Consider the following 20,203-nt stretch of genomic DNA (forward strand, 5'->3'; position numbering starts at 1 on the left):
ACATAAACTTGTTACCTCCATGTCTCTTCATATCCGATGTAGAAAATCAGGTGTAGTTCTAGAGAACAACATTTTACACGTGTGCTTTAGGAAAAAGTCAGTTGTGCACTTGAAAAAAAAAAAATAATCTTTCTTTCTGTTGACTTTCCTATGGACTTTTTCACAAGGTTAATGCCACTCAGTTTTTCTGTATGTATTATCAGTCACAGAAGCATCTGCAACTTGATTCTGATTATCTGCAAATCATAAAATGACATTATTTTTCAGATTCTTCAATGCAGATCATCCAAATGGCCATTCTTTGGTAACTATTTCACTTCACAGCACTGCTAATAGTGCTATTGCTAAACTAGTGCCAGCTGTTTCCTTTTTTTTCTTCACTGACCTTCTGGCAATTACCTTTTTCTCTTTATTACACCTCGTTTTAATGTCAACGGCTTTATGCCAGGGCTCAATCATTTGGATGCTAGAATGACTTCACAGCAGAATAAGAAAGAAGAAAATGTCTCTTTAATATATTTAGATGGAAATTTTAGTAGATAATTAACTTCAAAACACATTTATATAAGTGAGATTTACTGAGTCCATACACCAAACCAAACACAATGAAAATTATTCCATTCATTACTTGGACTATGTTTTTATTTTCTGTGTTCTCTTGAATTTGCCATTGATTCTCATGAGAGAATGTTTTGACTTTTATTTCCAAGCCAGGCCGACAGAGAAAAAGCATTCAATGTGAGGGACACTTGAGTTCCTAAGGACTCTCCACGTACACCCATGTCTGTAGGAAATACTTTGCTTCGCTTGGTGATGCAGAGCTTAACACATAAACTGTCTTTGGGAGTGGAGTAATGGAGGAAGTAGAAATGGAGGTTAAGAATGGCCTGATTTCAAATAAGATTCCTTTCTCTGTGCTGGATATCAAGCATCCCAGATTAGCCACTTGTGGTTGCTTGGAGGAATCAAAAACTTTTTACTTTCATAAGGACTTCATAAAAGTATAAAGAAAAGAACTTTATCATTTATTTTCATGCCTTTATTCTAAATGAACATTAAAAAAAAAAAAATCACTAGCAAGCACAGAATACCCCATAATGAATCTAACTTCCTTGAACACTTTTTTTTTTTTCTTATAGTTGTTGGACAAGGATGGAATAAGGGGGCTTTTTATACATTTCTACATGGAGTTTGCCTGAAATAAAACATACAAACAGAACTGCATAAAGACGTTATATATATATATATATATATATATATATATATATATATATATATATATATAACCTTTCCCCGTGGTAATAGTATATTACATTGTCTGTAGTACTGCTTCTTCACCTTTTCATTGGAGTATTAAATTAATTCTAGATGTATTCTAATATACACCCTGACAATAACATGTACAGATGTTTTCTGTCATTGAAGTCTCTTTAATATCCAGCAGGAGGTCTGTGGTAGGAAGGACTGGTGAATACTGACCATGAAATCTGCTTTAGGATTTGAGAGATATCTTTTTTATGACACGTCTATCTCAAGTCCTGTCCATAAACATTTGCTTGGGCTTGAGTTGTGTTTCTTTCTGCCTCCTGAGTGAAAGCCAGACTTAGTGAAGCTTGCAGTAGCAACATTTTACAGGTAAAGACAAAGGCATTGCAGAGAAAATGTCTTGAGAACATGAAAAAGGCCTCTTGGACTTGTTAAAAGTTCCGTTCTGTTTATCATTTATACAACAGTTACTGTTGCTGGACTTCAGAAAGAAATAGGCTGTCCTTAATTTACAATGCAATGACAAAAAAACTTTGGTGAGTTTTTTTGTGGTCTTGGTTCGGTAAATGATGCCAGTGCTGACACAGAACCATATTGATGTTTTCTCTTTTTGCTAAACTTTAATAATTATATTAATTAAAATTACTTCTTTATATAAAACCAAATATGAGATTATATATCTGTTGTTCCACAATGTGCTTCCACCGAGGCCTCACGTATGAGACTATTATTTCATCTGAAAATAAGACAGAATCATACAAATAAGAAAGATGAGTCACAGTGTCAATATGTGGAGTTTTCATACAGTAAATTCCAGGTGGAGAGATGATGCCAAAAATTCCATGCAAAAATGAATTGGTATTTATCACTATGAAATCAGGACTTGCAGATTGCAGTAGGGAAAGACATTAAACAAGTTCCTTGTAAATTTGCCAGTCATAGAAGGAATTCCTTTGACTTTCAGGCAAACCTGCCATTTCACACCAGCTATACACTACCATTTCCTTATAAAAATATATGTACACACCTCACTGAGATACATACATTCTGTCATCCAATACAATACCACAACAAATAGAGATATGTATCCTATCTTTAATTTTTTTTTAATTTTATTAAAATGCACAGAAAGCTACACAATAGATGTTCAAGACTCGTGTAACAAAATATATTGCCACAGAGATAACATATATCATAATTAGGGTGTGGGTTTTTTTTCTGTTTTGTTGTTCATTTGTTTGTTTATTTTTTAAGTGAGAGCAATTGAGTTGGGATAGTAAAACTTAAAATCTTGTGTAACCACTTAGAATTGCTTTTTACCATAGCACATGTTAATTTCTACTGTAAGTTTTCAAATATATATATACATATGTATTGATAGTCAACTTTTAATTTGTCCAAGTGTACAGAAGTTTTCTATCACAAACTACTCATACCCTTGCTGTGCAACTAGCAATTTTATTTTCTCATATGAAGAAACAGTCAAGCATCTTAAAATATACATCCTCAGGTGGTAAAGCACACACTTATAGCACCACATTTTACATGAACATAGGAAAAAGTAGTCCCTGAACATTAAGACTCAAATAAAGAAGCAGGAGTGAATTGCCAACTATATAACTTGTATCTTATAACCTCAATGAAATCAGCAGAAGGAAAAGGGAAAGAAAAAAAGGTAGCACTAGGTATGCAGGGTAGAACTTTGCTGTCTGTGATACCAGAAGTCTTAAATGATGAGAGTTTACTTTTTTTCATGTTGCATACACATGTGAGTGTAGCTTGTTATCAATAATAATTAATAGAACTCATCGCTTTGTGGTAAATAGCAGTCAAACACAGCAGCAGCAATGACGAGGAGGAGGAGAGATACTCACAGCCTTGCTGTGCCTCAGGATCCTGTGTGACAGACAGGTGGGCAGCAGAGCTCAACATCTTCCCTACCCTCCCTTCTTTGCCCCTGTACAATGCCACCTCTGGTAGCTGCCAGGCCCACACAGCCCATTGCACAGCAAGGGTTAGCTGCACAGAGCTGTCCAAAGAATTCCCAAACTCTAAATGAGTGATCAATTGCATGATTAGGCTGCATGTGTTGAGAGTGGTGATTATATAATGGGGGCACTCTGATCTCAGTTACCAAAGAAACTCTGCTGGGGAGTTAAAACTCGCATGGGACATCAATATGCATTTATACAAAATACCTCTGGGCATCTTCACAACCAACAAACTATGAGTTAATAGAGGCTTTTCTCTCAGGTTAGTGGAAGGAAACACGCTTGCATTATGCCCATGTCAGAAAGTGAATCTTAGTGGTTTGCTTTCAGCTAATGCATTTAGCCACACTAAGGTATGAACTTAATCACTGAGCTATTTGGGAGATACCAAGCACAGACATTAAATAGGATTATGCAACAGCCATCTGTTCTTGCTAATTAAAATGTGGAAAACAGCCAGTATCAAATTATTTTGTTTGGACAATTCATGTCTGTCTTAAGTAGTTCAGCATGTACTGCAGTGGTTTCACTGTTCAGTAAGACTTTTAAGATTTCACAATGACCTGTGTCATTCTTCTATACAGATCTTAAGTACAGCCAATGTTATTTTGCTAATGCACAAAATAAACTTAAAACTTTTATTATTATTATTATTGAATTAGTATTTTTAATAAACAACTGGCATTTTGTTTATTCATTTTGGAAAATATATTCTTAAGCCTGCGCTCCATAAATGATGTTTACCAGTAGCTTTAGCTACCAATTTCATCTATATTTTCACTAAACTGTGGAAGATCAGTGTTTTTATAAAACTCTTCTTTAGTTAATAAAATATATATATTTGAAAAATATATATGTTTTTTTATTCATGTAAGCCCTACAGGTTTTGCATTCTGCCAGTCATTTATTCTAATAAAATGTTTTTGTGAGACTGATTAGTAGAAACAAGTAGTACCTATGTAAAATTTAACATGTGTGCAGCAGGCAAGATCCAGTCCAGAAAAATATTGATTCAAACCTGGAGCCTCTTTCTTGTGTCCTGCTCCCCCATCTTGCCCCTGGGAGAGAGCTATTGTCTGAATGAATCTCTCGGGCAGTTTGTGTCCTGCAGCCTTCCTTCCCAAGGGCTCCAGCACCCCAACAGAATGACCAAAAGTGGATGAACAAAAATGCATCCTTTGCATGCATGCACTGCACGCAGCCCCTGCCAAATGCAAAGCATAAGTAAGAATGCTTGTGCAATATGCTTATATACAACATGGTGCCGGGTACACCTTCTTTTATATTTTTTTTCTGAACATCCCCCCCGCCCCCCATATGCATTCTCATAAGGTGTACATGCTCAACAGTACACCCAGCAGCAATAAGTCTGGATGGTTTAAATCAGGAGACCCATTGGCACATGTGCCACAATTATTTTCTGGTGCATCTGTTGAAAAGTTGAGTGTGGTGACAGGATGGGGTGCACCTTGGTCTACCCCCATCATGGACTTAGGGCATGTCTGGGTTGTTGCCCCAGAACAAAGGGCTGGGAAAGCACACCCATGTCCTACAATGTGGTCCACTCCAGCCAAAAAGTTGAGCACTGCTTTAGTACTGCTTGAAAGCTGAGTATGTTCCACCTCTCTAAGCCCTGTCAGGTAAATGAAACCCCAAAAGAAACCACATATGACCACAGGTAGGAGTAAGAGGACTATTGGAGTGATCTCAGTGGACAGTGCAGGAGATCTGGCAGATCTTCCTTATCACAGTCATTTTTTTGGGCCCTGACTTCCTTGTACAATGAAAAAAACATCCTCTGAAATTAGTTTTCTCAGGCATTCGAACCTGTGTCCACCTCAGCATTCAACCAACATAAATTCATTAAACACGTCACTGAAATGATCAGCGGAAGCACAGGTTAAAAAAATAAAACAAAACAAAACAAAATAAAACAAAACAAAAACGATAATTGTATTGACACCATTATGATTTAGAGTCAATGTCTCCTACAAATGAAGAGAACAACTCCTGTCCCTGCTGGACTAGTATCTGCCCTGCCATCCACAGGTAGTTTTGCATTCTCTCTCTTTGGAGCCCAAGTATTAAAAGCTTTTTAAAATGAAATAAAATGAAATCCCATATTTCACTGCCACAGTTTTGTAGCAGAGTCAATTAGTGACAAAACTGCAGCTTCTGCAAAGGAGTTGAAGGAAGCTGGAGTTCTTCAAACTTAGGATTTAGAAGAAAAGACGGTTTTCAACCCTTCTAACAAAACAAGCTGGTTTTTAAGCAACATAGTTTCAGCAGAGAGTCTTAAAATCAATGAGCAGAAAGCTTTAATAACTTCCCCAACCACTGTTTTCCTCCTTGCATGAAAATGACTCATTAAAAGGACACATCAAATTGCTCTCCATGTCTGTGAAAGTGAGCACGAACACAATTGGAGAATTTGCTAAACTGTTACGTTGAATGTGATAAGTAACAAGAGGGCTAAGAAGCTGCTGCATTAACATGTGGGAGATGTTAAGAGAAAAACACAAATGTCGATGTAAGAATGGGTAGGAAATTTGAATTTACAATTATGCTCTAGATTTTTTTAAACAAATGTTACAGTCTGTAAAACAGAAAGAAGCCTAGTTTGGTAGTTCGTGCTCCCAATTTTCAATATAATTTTAATGTAAGCATAAGGAATGTCTGGTTTCATGCTTTATGTTTGTTTAGCTTTCTTTGGAGTACTTTTCCCCTCCATGCTACAGAGACTACTCACAATGCACTCATCTATCTCAGCTGTTGTGGGAAACATAACTTCATTTTAGGCCCATGAGTAGATACAAATGAGAATTTATATTCATTGATTATAGACTGTTAAATATAGAAAGTTCATAACAAACAAGTCTATGTTAAAAAGAATGTCATATTAATCATATTAATCACAGAAGAGAACTTCTACACAATTTTTCTGCAGGCATGCCCCAAAAGTGAGACAAATGAACAGTGAAAAGAAAAAAAAATCTTCTCTCTAAAAATAAAAATTGTCTTATTTATTTATTTATTTATTTATTTTGGATGGAACAAACATGTCCTGGAATGCCATTATTTGACATCCCAATTCTATCAAAAAATGCATATAAAACTGCATTCAAGTGCTTCTTCATCCTTCTAAATATATATATATGTATATATACTGCCATCTAAATCATCCAGTTGTAGATGAGGCTGAGATTTTATTTTCTCAAGCCCAAAATATGCTTCCACTCCAAGCATGTGGAACGGATATAAAATACAACATCATTTCTTTCAAAAGCTTCAAAATGTTCATGTTGCTCCTCAAACTGAAAGGATAAGCATTTCTTGGATTGTTCCCCACAGACTTCAGAAGGAGACTTTCTGAAGTCTTCCTTGCCACTTACCCTCCTGGGGACCTTTGGTTCAGACTTTTGATCATGGAAGTGTGGACAAGCTCCCAATGACATGAAGAAAACTAGAATAAATATAAGGTCACACAAGGGTCTGTCTTCTTGAGAGCATTGAGATAGTGTATTTATGGACATTATTTGACCTCCATTAGAAGGATGTAAACCTTGTGAAAATCACTGCAGCTATTCCTTATTAATATGCCTACCTGAAAATTCCATTTAAATCAATGTTTTAACAGAAAAGGTTATTCTGATAATTAAGGAGAGTTGAACAGTTAGCGTATCATCTCATTTTATCTATAAGGAATCCAGGTGCAAGGGTTTGCATGCTATTCTGTTTCAGAAAGAAATCTAGCAATGCTGTGATTTAAAAAAAAAATATATATATATATAGTTATATATAGTGTATATATATATAGTATGTATATATACTACGATACATATAGTATATAAATATATATACTGTGTATATATATAGTATGTATATATATATATATAATTAGAAGCAAATATTTCATTAATTTGACATATCAGTGATAGCATTTCTCATGACTCAGAGGGAGACATGCAGAGTGCATGTCAGAACGCATCCTGAATGTGTTCAGCTAGTTCAGCTCAAAGGAAACAATGGAGCTTATAGACATGGTAGGCTACCATTCAAATTGGCAAGGTTCCCATTGCAAATACTCCTTCCTTTGAATATCTCTTGCCATCCAAGTCCTAGATGATGCATATAATTTAACCATTCTCATTAATGAATTACAAATGAAGAGCAATGCCTCCAAAGTAATTTCAGGGGAAATATGGGTCATATCCCATGTTATACTAAGCAAGTGTCCCCAGAGAAGGCAGTGGGAGAAGAGGCCCCAATCCAGAGTCTGTTGATGGAAATAAGACCTGACCACAGAAAGCTTTGGATCTAGCCCAAAGGGTGCACAGTGCTTCTCCAGGGGTGTTCAGCTACTAACAGGATAAAGCCTTGGCTGAGTGTATATGAAACTAGTGGCCTTCATGTGGTTTTCAACATTTAAGGGTACTCCGGAAGAGCTTGACAAGTCAAGCTTTGTCTGATTAAAGAGTATGGGATGGGACCCTAATTTACTGAAAATAAAATGTGTATTGTTATATATTGCTACTATATGTTTTCTACAGTTTGTATATGAGAAAGTATGATTAAAAGTCGATGAGAGACTGTTTATAAATTTTGATTGCTTCATAATTTTAACTCTGAGCAACATTTTTATCATAATTATAGGCTTTCTTAAAGCATTTATGCAGATTGTTTTATTCAAAAGGGGTTTATTCCATATAAACTCCACTCTTTTATCTCTCCATAAAATCAGAGTGTGAATTCCCAGCAACCACAACTCCACAAGACAGTCATCACATTACTAGCAGAGATGTTTTCAAGCTAGGCAACATTCCTCAGATATTCTGATCATTATTTCCCACTTTCACAGTCAGTGTAGTGGTGGTAAATAGAAACCTTAACACGTTTGTTGCCTCTCTACTTCTCGTTAAAAGTATTGGAGCATTTATACTTGTAATTCCTCTGTGATGCTCCTGGGTGTTCTTGGAGCAACCCAGAGTAGCCAAGGTTCAGTGAAGGTTCAAGATTAAGTCAGATATCTCAAGTCTTCATCTCGAGGGAGATTAAATACATAAATATATTTAAATACAATGATTTAGGTACACAGCTTCCATTAACTTCAGTGAAAATTTTGTTTCTAAATATCCTGAATCCCTACAAATATTGGAGTCTAAAGGACTTACCCAAGGACCTCAGGCTGTTTCTTAGCCATTGGAGACACGCAGTTGCCTCCTCTATTTCAATGCACGTGTACTGCTTTTGTGAGCTGCAGCAGGGAATGAGTCCCTGGATCGCAGTTCAGATTGTCTCATGTCTGGGTTGACTACAAGGAGAGGGGTCAGACCGTCCTCTGTCCTTCTTCCAGGCTTCCTCACAAGGGAAATGAAATGTCCATCTTGGTAAAAGGACCAGAATTTCTGCAGTGGGGACAATCAGGGTATCAGGACACTTGGGTAAAGTTTGAGGCAAAAAAATGACAACACAGCTGGACCTAATGTAACAGAAAGGCAATTTCACCCACTGGTTGAATCAGCAGCAGTCCTGATGACAGAGTTGACGTGGCCAGCAAGAGTTAATCATCTTCACTGGAAGAGGAACTGAAAGGTTCAAATGGCTTCACAGCAGTTGCTGTCTTAGCAAGACCTCATTATGGCCTTCTCATCTCGGTGACCCAAGAAATCACTTCTTCAGCACTGAAACATTAGTTGCATTAGAAACTAATAGAAAAGTTAATAGAAAAAATACATAAGCTCTATTTTCATTTATATCCAGGGCATCAAGTGGACAATATGCTATCACTTCCCCTGAGTGATAACACAAATAATGTTAAATGATGAACACAAATAAATAATATTAAACATATAAAAGATGGGTAAACATTTTTGCCATCACAGTAAAAAGCAAACCTTTTGTTACATGTGCTTGAATGCCCAGAAAGAAACTGACTTCTTAAAGCTGTAAAATGTTCTAGTGGTCTCGTAGGTGACAGTGATGACAAAGCATCCAAACGTTTCATTCCTCAACAAGGAGTGATAGTTTTTCCTCTCTGATAAGACACAAAGCCTGATGTTAGACTAAGCTCCATTTTACAGCAATAGCTTCAAATTTAATGATTTCCTCAAAGGACTGGATCACATTGCAGTGGCATGCCTTATCCCCGCCCCGTATTTTCTACTCACAAGCCACTTGAAAAATTGATCTGCACCTTGGTCATGCAAGGTATATTTTGCACCTGAGCAGTGTGGTTCAGACTTGAGAATGTATTCAAAGCAGGGGCAAATCTGAGATGCAAGGAAAAAAACAAACCACTAAGAAAACAATTCAGTGGCTATCTACTGCTCTAAAATGAATTACGATGAGAGAATCAACACAAATGGTGAATACTGAGCTCTGCAAAGCAATATAATTAGATTTCACCTGTTGATTTTTACAAGCTGTGGCCTTCGTATTACAGATCTCATGCCTTCACTCTGATTTCACTCCAGTGAAGACACAATTTTAACCATCTTTGTATTTCAATTCAACAGCACAAGCCCAATTTAATCTTTAAATGGTAAAATCGTACTCATCTTTATTTCCATTTCCTATGTTATTTTAGAGTCATTTTCCCGATCTATCATTTGAATTTGTGCCATAGTGTTTCCCCCCTGAAGAAATACTAATGTTAGCGTTCAAAGCACGGAAATAAATACAAGTTGAGTGCCTGGATTTCTGATGACACTGCAGTTAGAAACGGCGCAGATCCACATCTCAGAGCAATTTTAGGATGGCCAGGTAGTCACCGGACTTAATTTCAAGACTTAATAAAACCGGTGCTGTTGAGAAAATCTATTTATCTAAGGTCAATTGTATTTTGACTTCTGAGCTTCAGAACTGTGTCGCGGCAGCTGTGTCTGTGTTGGAAAGCAATGAAGGGCTCGCTCGTACAAGCATCCTGGTAAAAAAAGCAGTAAGAGTAGAGCTAACGGAATGCCCATTTTTAGGTGCCAATGGGAGTTTTTCATTATCTATCAAGAAGCAGCTTCGGTAAATATTTTGTTCCAGATTTGTCGGCCGGTTTGTTGCTCGAAAATCAGGGTCGCGGTTTTACCAGAGCTTTTCTTTTCGGGCAGATGGGCTGGATAATAGCTGCGGGCATTTTCCTGCGGGAGGGAATTGAATAAAGGACCGTCCCCGGCTGCACCCCGGACCCGGGGAAGAGCCTCAGAGCCACTCAGTGCGCTTTCGCAAGCTGCTCGGCAGAGTTGCTGCTGCAACCGACTTCTAAAAACTCGGAGGCGGCTGTGCCAAGAGAAAACAAGCCTTGCCCTGTCACGATTTCGCCCGGTGCCAGGCACGCAGCTGCGGTGGCATGGGAGCCGGCGTGACCCGAGCATCCCCCACTACCTTCTCCCCGCAGCCTGATTTCGTAACCGGCAGGAAAAAGAAAAAAACGGGGCTTACTGCCCCGGCTGGGGGCGGCCCCGAGCCCCCTCCCGCAGCCGGCCGGGGATCGTGGGCATCCCCTCTCCCCCTGCCTTTGGGGGGCCCGGGCACATCCACGATGGTGGGGTCCGAAGGGGCTTTGCAGAGCTGCAAAAAGGGGAACGCTGCAATCAGACAGAGGAGCCTGCGGGATTTATTCCTGTCGTTATTATTTTGGAGGGTGGGGGGAAGAATTCGGGGCAAATGGGACTCAAAGACGGCGGACAGCTGTAACTGTGCGATCAATAGTCGCCCCGTGTGCATTCCTCCACTCGTTTAGCATCAGCGAGGACCGTGCAGATCTTGCAACTGAGTGCACGGCAAGGAAATCAGCTGAGCGCGTCTAAACTACGGTTAATTAATAATAGGAGCAATTCTAAATACGCTTGTTTCATTTAATCCCCTCATGTCGACTTGTTTAGAAAACAACACGTTTAGCTTCCGAAACGATAATGTGGGTGCAGACTTATCCTGGGGAATTTGTTACCATCCATATGATACGAGTTGTGCGATGAATTACACTCTTTTCTGTACTTGCTTCGTTCCGGCCATCTGAGGCAACGAAGAATTTTTGGTATAAATATTTATGACACTTTCAAATGTTCAAAGTACATTTGTCAGGGGCGTCCCTGGAAGCGCAGGGGAAAACCACATCTCGGCGAAGAGACAAATCTTGGAAACGTGAGCTCCTAAAAGAAAAGCGGCTGTCGAAGCGTGACTTCGGATGGGACTAACCGCGTTGAGCGCTGTTTGTCCCGCTGCCGCTCCTAATGTCCCCTGCCACCCCCTGCACCGGCTCCGGCCACCTTCCCGCAGGGTGCCCCGCTCGCCCTAAAGGAGCAGGCTGGTGCCGCTGCCTCCTCGTTGTGTTCGTGGTCTTTCCCTTCCGTGCCGCCTTCTACCAAAACAAGCCCCTCGAGTACTCTGTAGAAAAGTGGTCCCTCAGAACTTGGACCCTGCCAAGCCTTTCCTTCCTTCCCTTCCTCCCTTCCTCCCTTCCTTCCTCCCTTCCTCCCTTCCTTCCTTCCTCCCTTCCTCCCTTCCTCCCTTCCTCCCTTCCTCCCTTCCTCCCTTCCTCCCTTCCTTCCTCCCTTCCTTCCTCCCTTCCTTCCTCCCTTCCTTCCTCCCTTCCTCCCTCCCTTCCTCCCTCCCTTCCTCCCTCCCTTCCTCCCTTCCTCCCTTCCTCCCTTCCTCCCTCCCTTCTCTCCCTTCGTGCCTCCTTCCTGCCTTTCTTCTTTCCTTTCTTTAAGCACTTCACGTTGGGAAGACCAACAGCGTGTGGAGGAAATGAGGAGCCCTGTTTTTTTTCAGTATATACGGCAATCAGCCCCTTTCAGTGAGCCATCATATCTGTCCTTAATTTCGACTTTCCCAAGCAGTGCTCTCATATTCCACTGTTTGAAATGAAGGAAGATTTAGCATAATTTGGAGGTCAGATTTCTAAATAAGCCTACTTTAAATAACAAGCCCACACGGGAGATTGTCAGCATCTCTATTTGGTATACAGTTTACACACTGGCACCGCTTTTTAAAACCCTATATGTGGGTTAAAACTCAATTTTACAACCCCCATTTATATGAGATGTAGGTTTGACATCTGTTTGCCAGAGTGTTTTGCACTTAGCCTAACACCCACTATTAAATGACAAAATTGTGGCAGGCTGTCAAAGCCAGCTGACTGACAGCTGCTCTACTTTACAAAAAAGCCCCATTCAAATATTTGCAGGGTTTGAAGCTTTCTGTAACGCCGTCGCCATTCTCCCCGTTATTTAGCATGTAAAATATAAGTCAAAGTTTTAAAGCTGCTTTCCAAAATGTTGCCATTTTTCCATATAAAAAGGGAGAGCGGTGGCTGCTGGCGGGGATCCAGCGCCGAACGCATTGGATGGGTATTGCGCTGGGTCCCCGCGTTCCTCCTATCTGCACAAACCCGATAAAACTGTCATTTAGCAGCGTTTCTTAATATTGCAGCTAATTAGTGCCGGCGTGTTATTGAAGTGAGAGCAAAAATCCACTTAAAAGAAGGGGGGGGAGGTGGTTTTTAAAAAAAAAAAGAAAAGGGCGGGGGGAGAAAATGTTTCCGCACACGCACACGGGCGCGCCCTGGCAGCGCAAGGGGCGAGCAGGGTGGGACACAGGGGTGCCCCTGCGCCCCCCCGGGGACCCACGGGGCTCTCTCCCCCTCCGGGACAGCCGGGGAGGGGCGGGCGAGCGCCGTGCCTTGGCCAAGGGGTGGCTTCGAGCCCCCGCGATGAGAGCGTGAGGCTCGATGCCAGGTCGCCAGCCCACGCCCGTCCGCTCCCCCCCGCTCCCCGTCAGCCTCCAGCCGAGAGTAGGGGTCTGCAAACGGCGGCGGCGGCTGAAATTCGAAAGAAAAGTACTTTTTATTGCGGGCTCCCTAATGGCTGGGTGCACCAGCCCTGAGCAAGGCAAAGCAGCCGGCGAGGCAACCTTTCCGCGCTCCAGTCTTTGCAGCAGGTGCTACGGTTTGTTTGAACCCGGGGGGGGGCGGCTTTCTAGAGCCTTTGCGAGACAAGCAGGGCTCTAGCTGTCAAGCAGACCGGAGGGCAGCGTCGGGTTTTATTATTACTATCAACATTTCTTATATGTCTTTTTTTTTTTTTTTACGAGGACTAGCTCCAGCCCGCGATGAAAGGAGCTCCGGCGGCGGTAGGGCGACTGTCCCCAGCGGCTGCTCGGAGCTCTCTGGCCCCGGTGCTCCTGGTCCCCCTGCAGGGGGAAAGCAGCCACAGCCCTCCCGGCGGCCGCCCCGAGCCCCGGTAGGGTCAGGGCCATCCCCTGCGGGCCCCCGCCCCCCCGCCCGCCCCCTCCCCGGTTTCTCCGGCGCGCACATGCGAGCGCGCACCCTGACACGTCCAGCGCGGCAAAGAAAACGGGTTCCCCTGAGCTTTACCTGGAAATCTTTAGCTGATTTGTGTCCGTTTTAATAACCTCTATCGAGTGCCTTTCCTAGAGTGCTCGTCATGTTGACAGAAAGGGGGGGAGAGGAGGGGACTGGGAAAGAATAGGGGGGACGGGGCAGGGGGGGACCGGCGACGCACTGCAGGGACGCACTCCTTGGGAACCCCAAATTCGCCGGTGGAGGGAGGGGGAGGCTGCCAGGGCTTGGGGCTGGCAGAGGGGGCGGGAGAGGGGTCCCGGGGCTGCCGGGGAGGGGATGGGTGAAGGTGGGGGGACGGCCGGAGGTGCCTGTGCCGCACAGGTGCGCGGAGCATCACCTGCGGCGCCCCCGGTCCTGCAGGAGGCAGCGAAGGGAGGGGACGGGGAGAGCGGCCCAGCGGGAGCGGGGAGGGAGAGAGAGAGGCAAGGTTAGAGGAGAAAGTGCGTGAGGGAGAGGGGGAAAAGGGAAGAGAAAGAGGAGGAAGGCGCCGGGCTCCACCTCCCCGCTCGGCGCGGCGCTCCAGCTGCTCGCAAAGCAACTGCTCAATTCTATTCACCGCCGCGGCGGAACAAAAAAGTGGCTATTTATTAGAATACTTGTTTGGTATTGTTCGGTGCCACACAAAAGACGTTTCATTATGTCGGGGTGGGGAGAAAAGCCCCTCTCTTTTTTTTTTTTCCCTTTTCTTTTTTTTTTTTTTTCCTTTCTCTCCAGAGCGAAACAATAACCAGAAATTGTCTTTAAAGTCTTTTCTATCAATAATAAATTTCATTTTCTTCTCTCCCTCTCTCTCTCCCCCTCTCCCGTGCGGGGTGTGTGTGTGTGTGTGCGTGTGTGTGTGTGCGAGGGAGAGAGAGAGCGAGCGAGCGAGAGAGCGAGTGGTGAGTGTGCGTGTGTCGCCGGGCACTCGTGGCTCGGGCACAGCCGCCTGGGAGCCGCGGCTGGCCGAGGGGCGAGGAGGGCGGCAGGCGAAGGGGGCTCCGGCCCCAAAGCGCCCGGCTGGGTCGGAGGAAGGCGTGAGTTAGGCTGGAGAGGAGATGGGGGGGGGGGGGGAAATATATATATATTAAAAAAAAAAAAAAAATCTGCCCCCTTGAGCTGATATGTTGGGAGGAGGCTGGAGCTGGAAGAGCAACTGTAAGTGTGCCTCTAACTTTTGAGGGGGTCTTCACCCTGTCTGGGGAAGGGAGGAGGGGAAGCCGGCGAGGGGAGGGCTTCCCAGGCACTTTTCCTGCAAGGAGGGAAGAGCCGTTCGCAGTCACTGGGTTATCGGCTGTGACATGGATTGGGGAGGGGGGGGGACAAAGTTTTGGGCTGCCCCCCTCCGCCTGCCTCGCTGGGGTGTGGGGTCGGGGTCGGGGCCGGGGGCTGCGGGCGGGCCGGGGAGGGGAGGGCGCCGGGGGCGGCTCGCTCCGGTGTGGCGTGAAGAAATGAACGTGTCGGTGCGCGGGGGGCACGTAGAGAGAGGTGTTTTGGGCAAAGGATCAGTTTCGCTGCGGTTGACCGACGGGCTCGGCTATATTAATACTGCCAAAAAAAACCAAAAAAACAAAAAAAAAAGAAAGAAAATCAATAGGCAGAGCAGCCCTCGGCTATTACAACTAATGCCTGCTTAATCTCTGCCCCTCGGAGTGAGCATTCACATGGGCTCTTAGCATTGCTAATGCGGCCGGGCTGAGCCCGGCTCCATCTTCCCAGGGACCAGGGGGATCCCCGGTCCTGTCCCCCGCGAAGGTGACAGCTGCCGGGGGCTCTCGGTGGGGGGACTTTGCCCAGGCTCGGGCAGTGAAGTCCCGGCTAAAGGAACTCTGGGCTGGGGCTGTCCGGGGAGGTCCTCCCCGGGGTTGTGCCCTCCCCAGCTCCTAGGTGCCCGGGCAGCTTCCCCGTACCATAAAGTATCGGGATGTTTAAGAGGAGAAATGGATTTTTTTTTTTTTCTCTCTTATTTGCCGGTGGTGTTTGGGGTCGATCAACAGGCAATGGAGCAAGGCTGTGCATCTATCGATCAGGGAGGGGACGGGTTTTGGCTGAATCTCTTTCCAGAAACAGGTGTTTAAACATGATAGCGGCTCCAGTCAATTAACCCATTAAAAACCCGTTTTATCGCATTGATTCCCGCAGGCTGCCATAAAAGGTGGTGGTTTGAAAGACTCTTTGTTAAGGGGTGTGTGCGTGGATGGATGGCTGGGGATGGGGGGGTGCAAATTGTCCCCAAATGTACAGTATCTCGCGGGCGGGTAACGTGCCAAACCACCTTTTTCTCGTTTGCTTGCCCACCGAGCCCCGCAGCACCGAGATCCTAACGGGGGGCAGCGCTTGGGGGGTTCCGGGGGCTCCCCGCAGACCCCATGGCAAAAGTTCACGCGTGCCCCGCAGGGCAGGGTCTCGCCGGGTCCGGCGGCGGGGGGCTGCTGGTGACACCGGGACGGGTTCCGCTGCTGCCAGGAGAGGGTTTGGGATGTCCTTGGGGGTTCTCCTGCGTCTGTGGGGCGGGGGGTGGGCTGCGCAGCAAACCTAGAAAGTTGCGAGTGGTTCCCTAAACCGGGCAGTCTCTGAATGGGCTGCCCTGCCCTGCCCGCAGCAGCATCTTTTTCAGGTTTACCAGCGATAGCCCCATAAAAGGTTCATTTGCTAAAGGCATCAGTAGTTGTGCTGCCACCCTGCCTTACACAGATCTGTGAAAATCACCTCTTTTCCCAAAGGTAAATAACCTGTAACCTGGCTCCAGCTAGGTAGCCGAGTACAGCTGGGGGAAGGAAATCAGGTTTTCCTCTTTGCTTCCCTGGGGTTCGTTTTACGCCTTCCCCTGGCCACAGCGCTGCACTGGATGGAGCAAGAGGATCATTTATTCCCTCTAGGTACTTTTAATTTCCAGAATAGCAGCCAGAGAATATTTAGATCTTTCTAGTTTTCCCCTTGTTTGCTGTTTTCTGAAGTAAGCACTGGATGCGACTGAAAAGGTTTGAAATCGTGTCAAGGTGATGTTTTAATCTCATTGAAAAGTGTATTAAAGGAGAAGATGTAATTTATGTGGGATGTTTCGATGAAAGGAGAGATTGGAGTGGATGATACTTTCGCTCTCCTGTGAACCTCATGTCATGTTTATATTGAAGCCTGTGTAGCTAATCTAATTTGCAATAACAGGATGGCCTGCAAGGAAAAAAAAAAAAAAAAAAAAAAAAAAAAAAGCTTCTATATGATTTCATTTCTTTCTTTCCTCGTTTATTTTTTTACGCAAATTCTTTCTGACTTGCCCTGAAAGAAGCTTTTGCAATTCGGGGATGCAAAACAGAAAGATTTCCTTTATATGTGGTCCTAGAGCCCGCTTCTCCAGGCGATGCGCCATGGCTTGCCAGGTTGCCCTGCTGCAAATGGCACTTCGCCTTGTGAAGCTGTTTCCCGAGGTTTCGTGACTGCCATTTCAACGGAGCAATTTTAAAGATCAACTTCATAATAACTCCCGTGTCGTACCAGTCCGATGAGCCCTCCGTTCCCGTAGTTCTTGTTTTTTCCCCTTAGAAGTTTACCACTTCGAAAGTGTACTTTCGAAATATTTTCCTTATGCTAGAAAGAAAATCAATGGGCAGATAATGATTACGATTATTATTATTATTATCGTGAACTCTCGATTAACCCATCTTGTAAAAAGTACAAGCTCTGGCCGTCCCTTTAGGTACAAAACCCAGACCCCAAAACCCAGACACCGCAAACCTTCTCCTCCCGCTAGGTGTTTTGCCTTCTGCTCAGCCCATGTTCCGTGCGTGCGCCTTAATAAAAATAATAAAATAATAATAATAAAAAAAATCCGAACAGACTTGAAAATTACAACTTTTGTGTAATGTAAAAAGGTGTATTCAGACTGTTAATTACAGGGGGTTGTGTCACTGGAATGTTATCAATGACCCGTTTAATTTTCCTGTAATTACTGACAAAATAAGACAAGGCTAGATCACAATACAGAATATTTCTCTTTCAGAGGAATATCGTGCTGGAAGTCGAGCCAATGCGTAACATAAACAAACACATCCTAAAATGCCCCCGCTGGCAAAACTTCGTTAAGCCCCCGGCTCTGCTCTCCCTGCGGGCTCCAAAGTCCCGCAGGACCGCGGGTCGGGCCCGCTCCAAATGTCCTGCGGGGAGAGAAGGGAAAGAGAAGAGAGCTTTGGGGGTGGGCTGGACGCCTCCTTGCCCTGAAGCCAGGGCAGGTGGCACCCCCGGACACCCCCCGGGCACCCCCGAGGGACCCCCCGGGCACATCGCAGATGAAAGGTGCGCAGGTCGATAGCGGGTCTTTTAGGCGCACCGAAGGCATGCGGCCCAATTCTCCGAGCCGGGGAAAAGTAGAAAGGAAGGAGCGGAAAGAAAAAAGCCTGGGATGTTCAAACTCTTCTGAAAAGGGCATTTTGTCGATAGCGCGGAGGGGGGGGGGGGAAGAAAAGAAGGAATTTCGAAATTCCTTTAGAAAAAAGGGCTTCAGCCGCCCTTGCAGTAAATAAATAAGCGGATGCCCTCCGGGCACTTCTGCTCTGCCGCTACCAGGCTGCCCCGCAGAGCATCTCCCTGCTGCCCCCCCGGCCCGGCGGAGCCCCAGCGCCCACCCTGCCTGCCCCAGGGGCGGGGGGCACCTGCCTGCTCCCCGCGGCTTCTAGGAAGCGTTGCGGCCCCGTCTCGTAGCCATCCCTCGCCGTTTGCCCCTTTCCCCGCTGCCCCCGGTCTTGCCCTGGGCAAACCGGCAGGGCACGACGCCGGTGGCCCGGGTGGCCCCTTCCCCGCGTGTTGTCGCCGCGGCCGTGAGGGGGAAAGGGGGGGAGACCCACGGAAAGGGGCCCGGGAGCTGCCCCGCGGGGAGCCGCAGCGAGGTCCCGCGGTGATGTCGCGCCGCTGTCGCGACAGCCCGGGGCGGCAGGACGGCCCTTACCCTTCTCAGGCTTCCCGTTGGTTGGCACAGCTCTCCTGGGCGAAGGGGGAGACATTTCTCGTCGGGGAATTTTAGCCCTTTCCTCCCCCTCCCTTTCCCTTTTCCCCCCTTGCCTTCCATTCATAAACCTGGTGGCTATAGACGCAGCTTGAATATTGACGTCTCTTCCCCCAACTGCTCCTCCGTTAACCCAATTACAGAATTCATCAAGAACTGTGTTGAATTATCTCTTTCCATACAGTATCAGCATTAGCCTAATTAAAAGCTATAATGTCTGATATAATGATTAAATCGTTAGCTCTGCTGTAGGGAAGCAATATTTTGTTTTCCCTTCAATTAGAAGCTGATTGAGGTTTTCAGAGCAGGTCAGCTGTGAAATTTGAATTATATGTGTGAGTACCGTTCACAGGGTGAGCCCCTACTCGAAAGCTCCAGAGATTCTCCAAACGCTTTTACCCTGCAAGCTGGGGAAGAGACAACAAAACACAAGGAGAGCCCGTGTTTGAGTTGGGACCGGGGCCGCAGCATCCCTCGGAGCAGTTGGCAGTGCTGGAAAAGGGAGCGGGGCTCCGCTCACACACCTTTCCCCCCGTGCTCAGCACCGTGGGCCCCGAGCCCCCAAACCCCCGGGCAGGACGGGGCACCCCCGGGCATCCCTGTGAGGGCTGCGGGCTGGGGCTGGCCCCGTGGGGCTGCAGGAGCCGCAGGCCGTTCCCACGCGTGTTTCTGAGGAGGATCAGCGAGGGACGAGCCCCACTTGGGGGGGGACACGCAGACAGAGGGCCCCACCCGGGGCATTTCCCCGGATCCCCCCCACCCGGGCCGGGGAGGGGGCTGCGGGAGGCTCGGCGGCAGCCAGCAGACGGCGATCGCCGCCTGCTCCGGGGGCTCCCGGCTCGGCCGCTCCGCAGCCCCCTGCCCCCTCCTCGGGGCCGAGCACGGCGAGGACAGCGGGCACGTCCATCCGTCTGTCCGTCCGCCTGTCCGTCCCCGCCCCGACGGGGCGTCCCTCCCGCAGGCGGCCCGGGAGGCGTCGGGGCTCCCGGTCCGGGAACTCCCTGTCCGGGAACACGGACCTCCGCCGGGCCCACGGGTCGGGAAGGGCTGTCCCGGGCCGATTCCTATTCCGGGAGGCCTAGAGTCGTGTCTCAGGGTGAGGACGGCCCTAAAGACGTGGGGCGGGACGTGTCGTGCAGCGTGTGAGCCGTGCTGCTCCTCCCGTGGGTTTGACTCCTCGTGTCCTCGTCTGGCCACCCGAGTGGGAAGCGACCTGTTGTCCCCTCCCAGCCCTCAACCCCGGGCGATGCTGTGTTTAATCCTTCATTTTTAGCAATTGCGGCGACCTCCCGCGCTTTGCCCCCGCGGATCTGGCAAGAACTGGGGGAAATCCACGCGTGCAAAGCCCCCTTGGGCTGGGGGGATGCTGCGCACCGACGGGGCGGCCCCGGGCACGGCCTGCGGCGGGGATCGCCCCGCTTTGGGGGGGGAGGAGTGACAGGGGACGGGGGTATGGGGGGTCCCCCGGGGGGTCCCAAATGGGTGGGGAGGGGACCGCGGGGGCGGGTCCTCGCCGTGACCCCGCCGCCCGCCCCCTTTTCCCGCGCGGCTCCGGCGCGCCCCGCCGGACGTCACTGCTCAGCGCGCGCGTTATGCAAATCGCCGCCCTTCGGCGCG

General features: G+C 46.6%; 2 long non-coding RNA genes across 5 annotated transcripts in view; one reads left to right on the forward strand and one right to left on the reverse strand.

Moving 5' to 3' along the window:
• Positions 1 to 20,203, forward strand: part of LOC140000955 (uncharacterized) — an 82,478-nt gene that overhangs the window by 42,699 nt on the left and 19,576 nt on the right. The gene's annotated exons all lie outside the window — the stretch shown is intronic.
• LOC113839828 (uncharacterized) lies at positions 966 to 14,616 on the reverse strand. 4 transcript variants are annotated; one of them, XR_011806139.1, is made up of 4 exons: positions 13,624 to 14,616; positions 8,767 to 9,291; positions 8,429 to 8,662; positions 966 to 4,461 (listed from the first exon to the last, which is right to left on the reverse strand). It is a non-coding gene; the product is annotated as an uncharacterized lncRNA (long non-coding RNA). The 4 variants fall into 4 exon arrangements; XR_011806142.1 differs by having other exon boundaries at positions 8,767 to 8,938; positions 13,624 to 14,604; XR_011806136.1 differs by lacking the exon at positions 13,624 to 14,616 and having other exon boundaries at positions 8,767 to 8,938; positions 9,152 to 11,715.

Source organism: Anas platyrhynchos, chromosome 1, assembly GCF_047663525.1.
Source record: "Anas platyrhynchos isolate ZD024472 breed Pekin duck chromosome 1, IASCAAS_PekinDuck_T2T, whole genome shotgun sequence".
In the NCBI taxonomy this organism is placed as follows: Eukaryota; Metazoa; Chordata; class Aves; order Anseriformes; family Anatidae; genus Anas; species Anas platyrhynchos.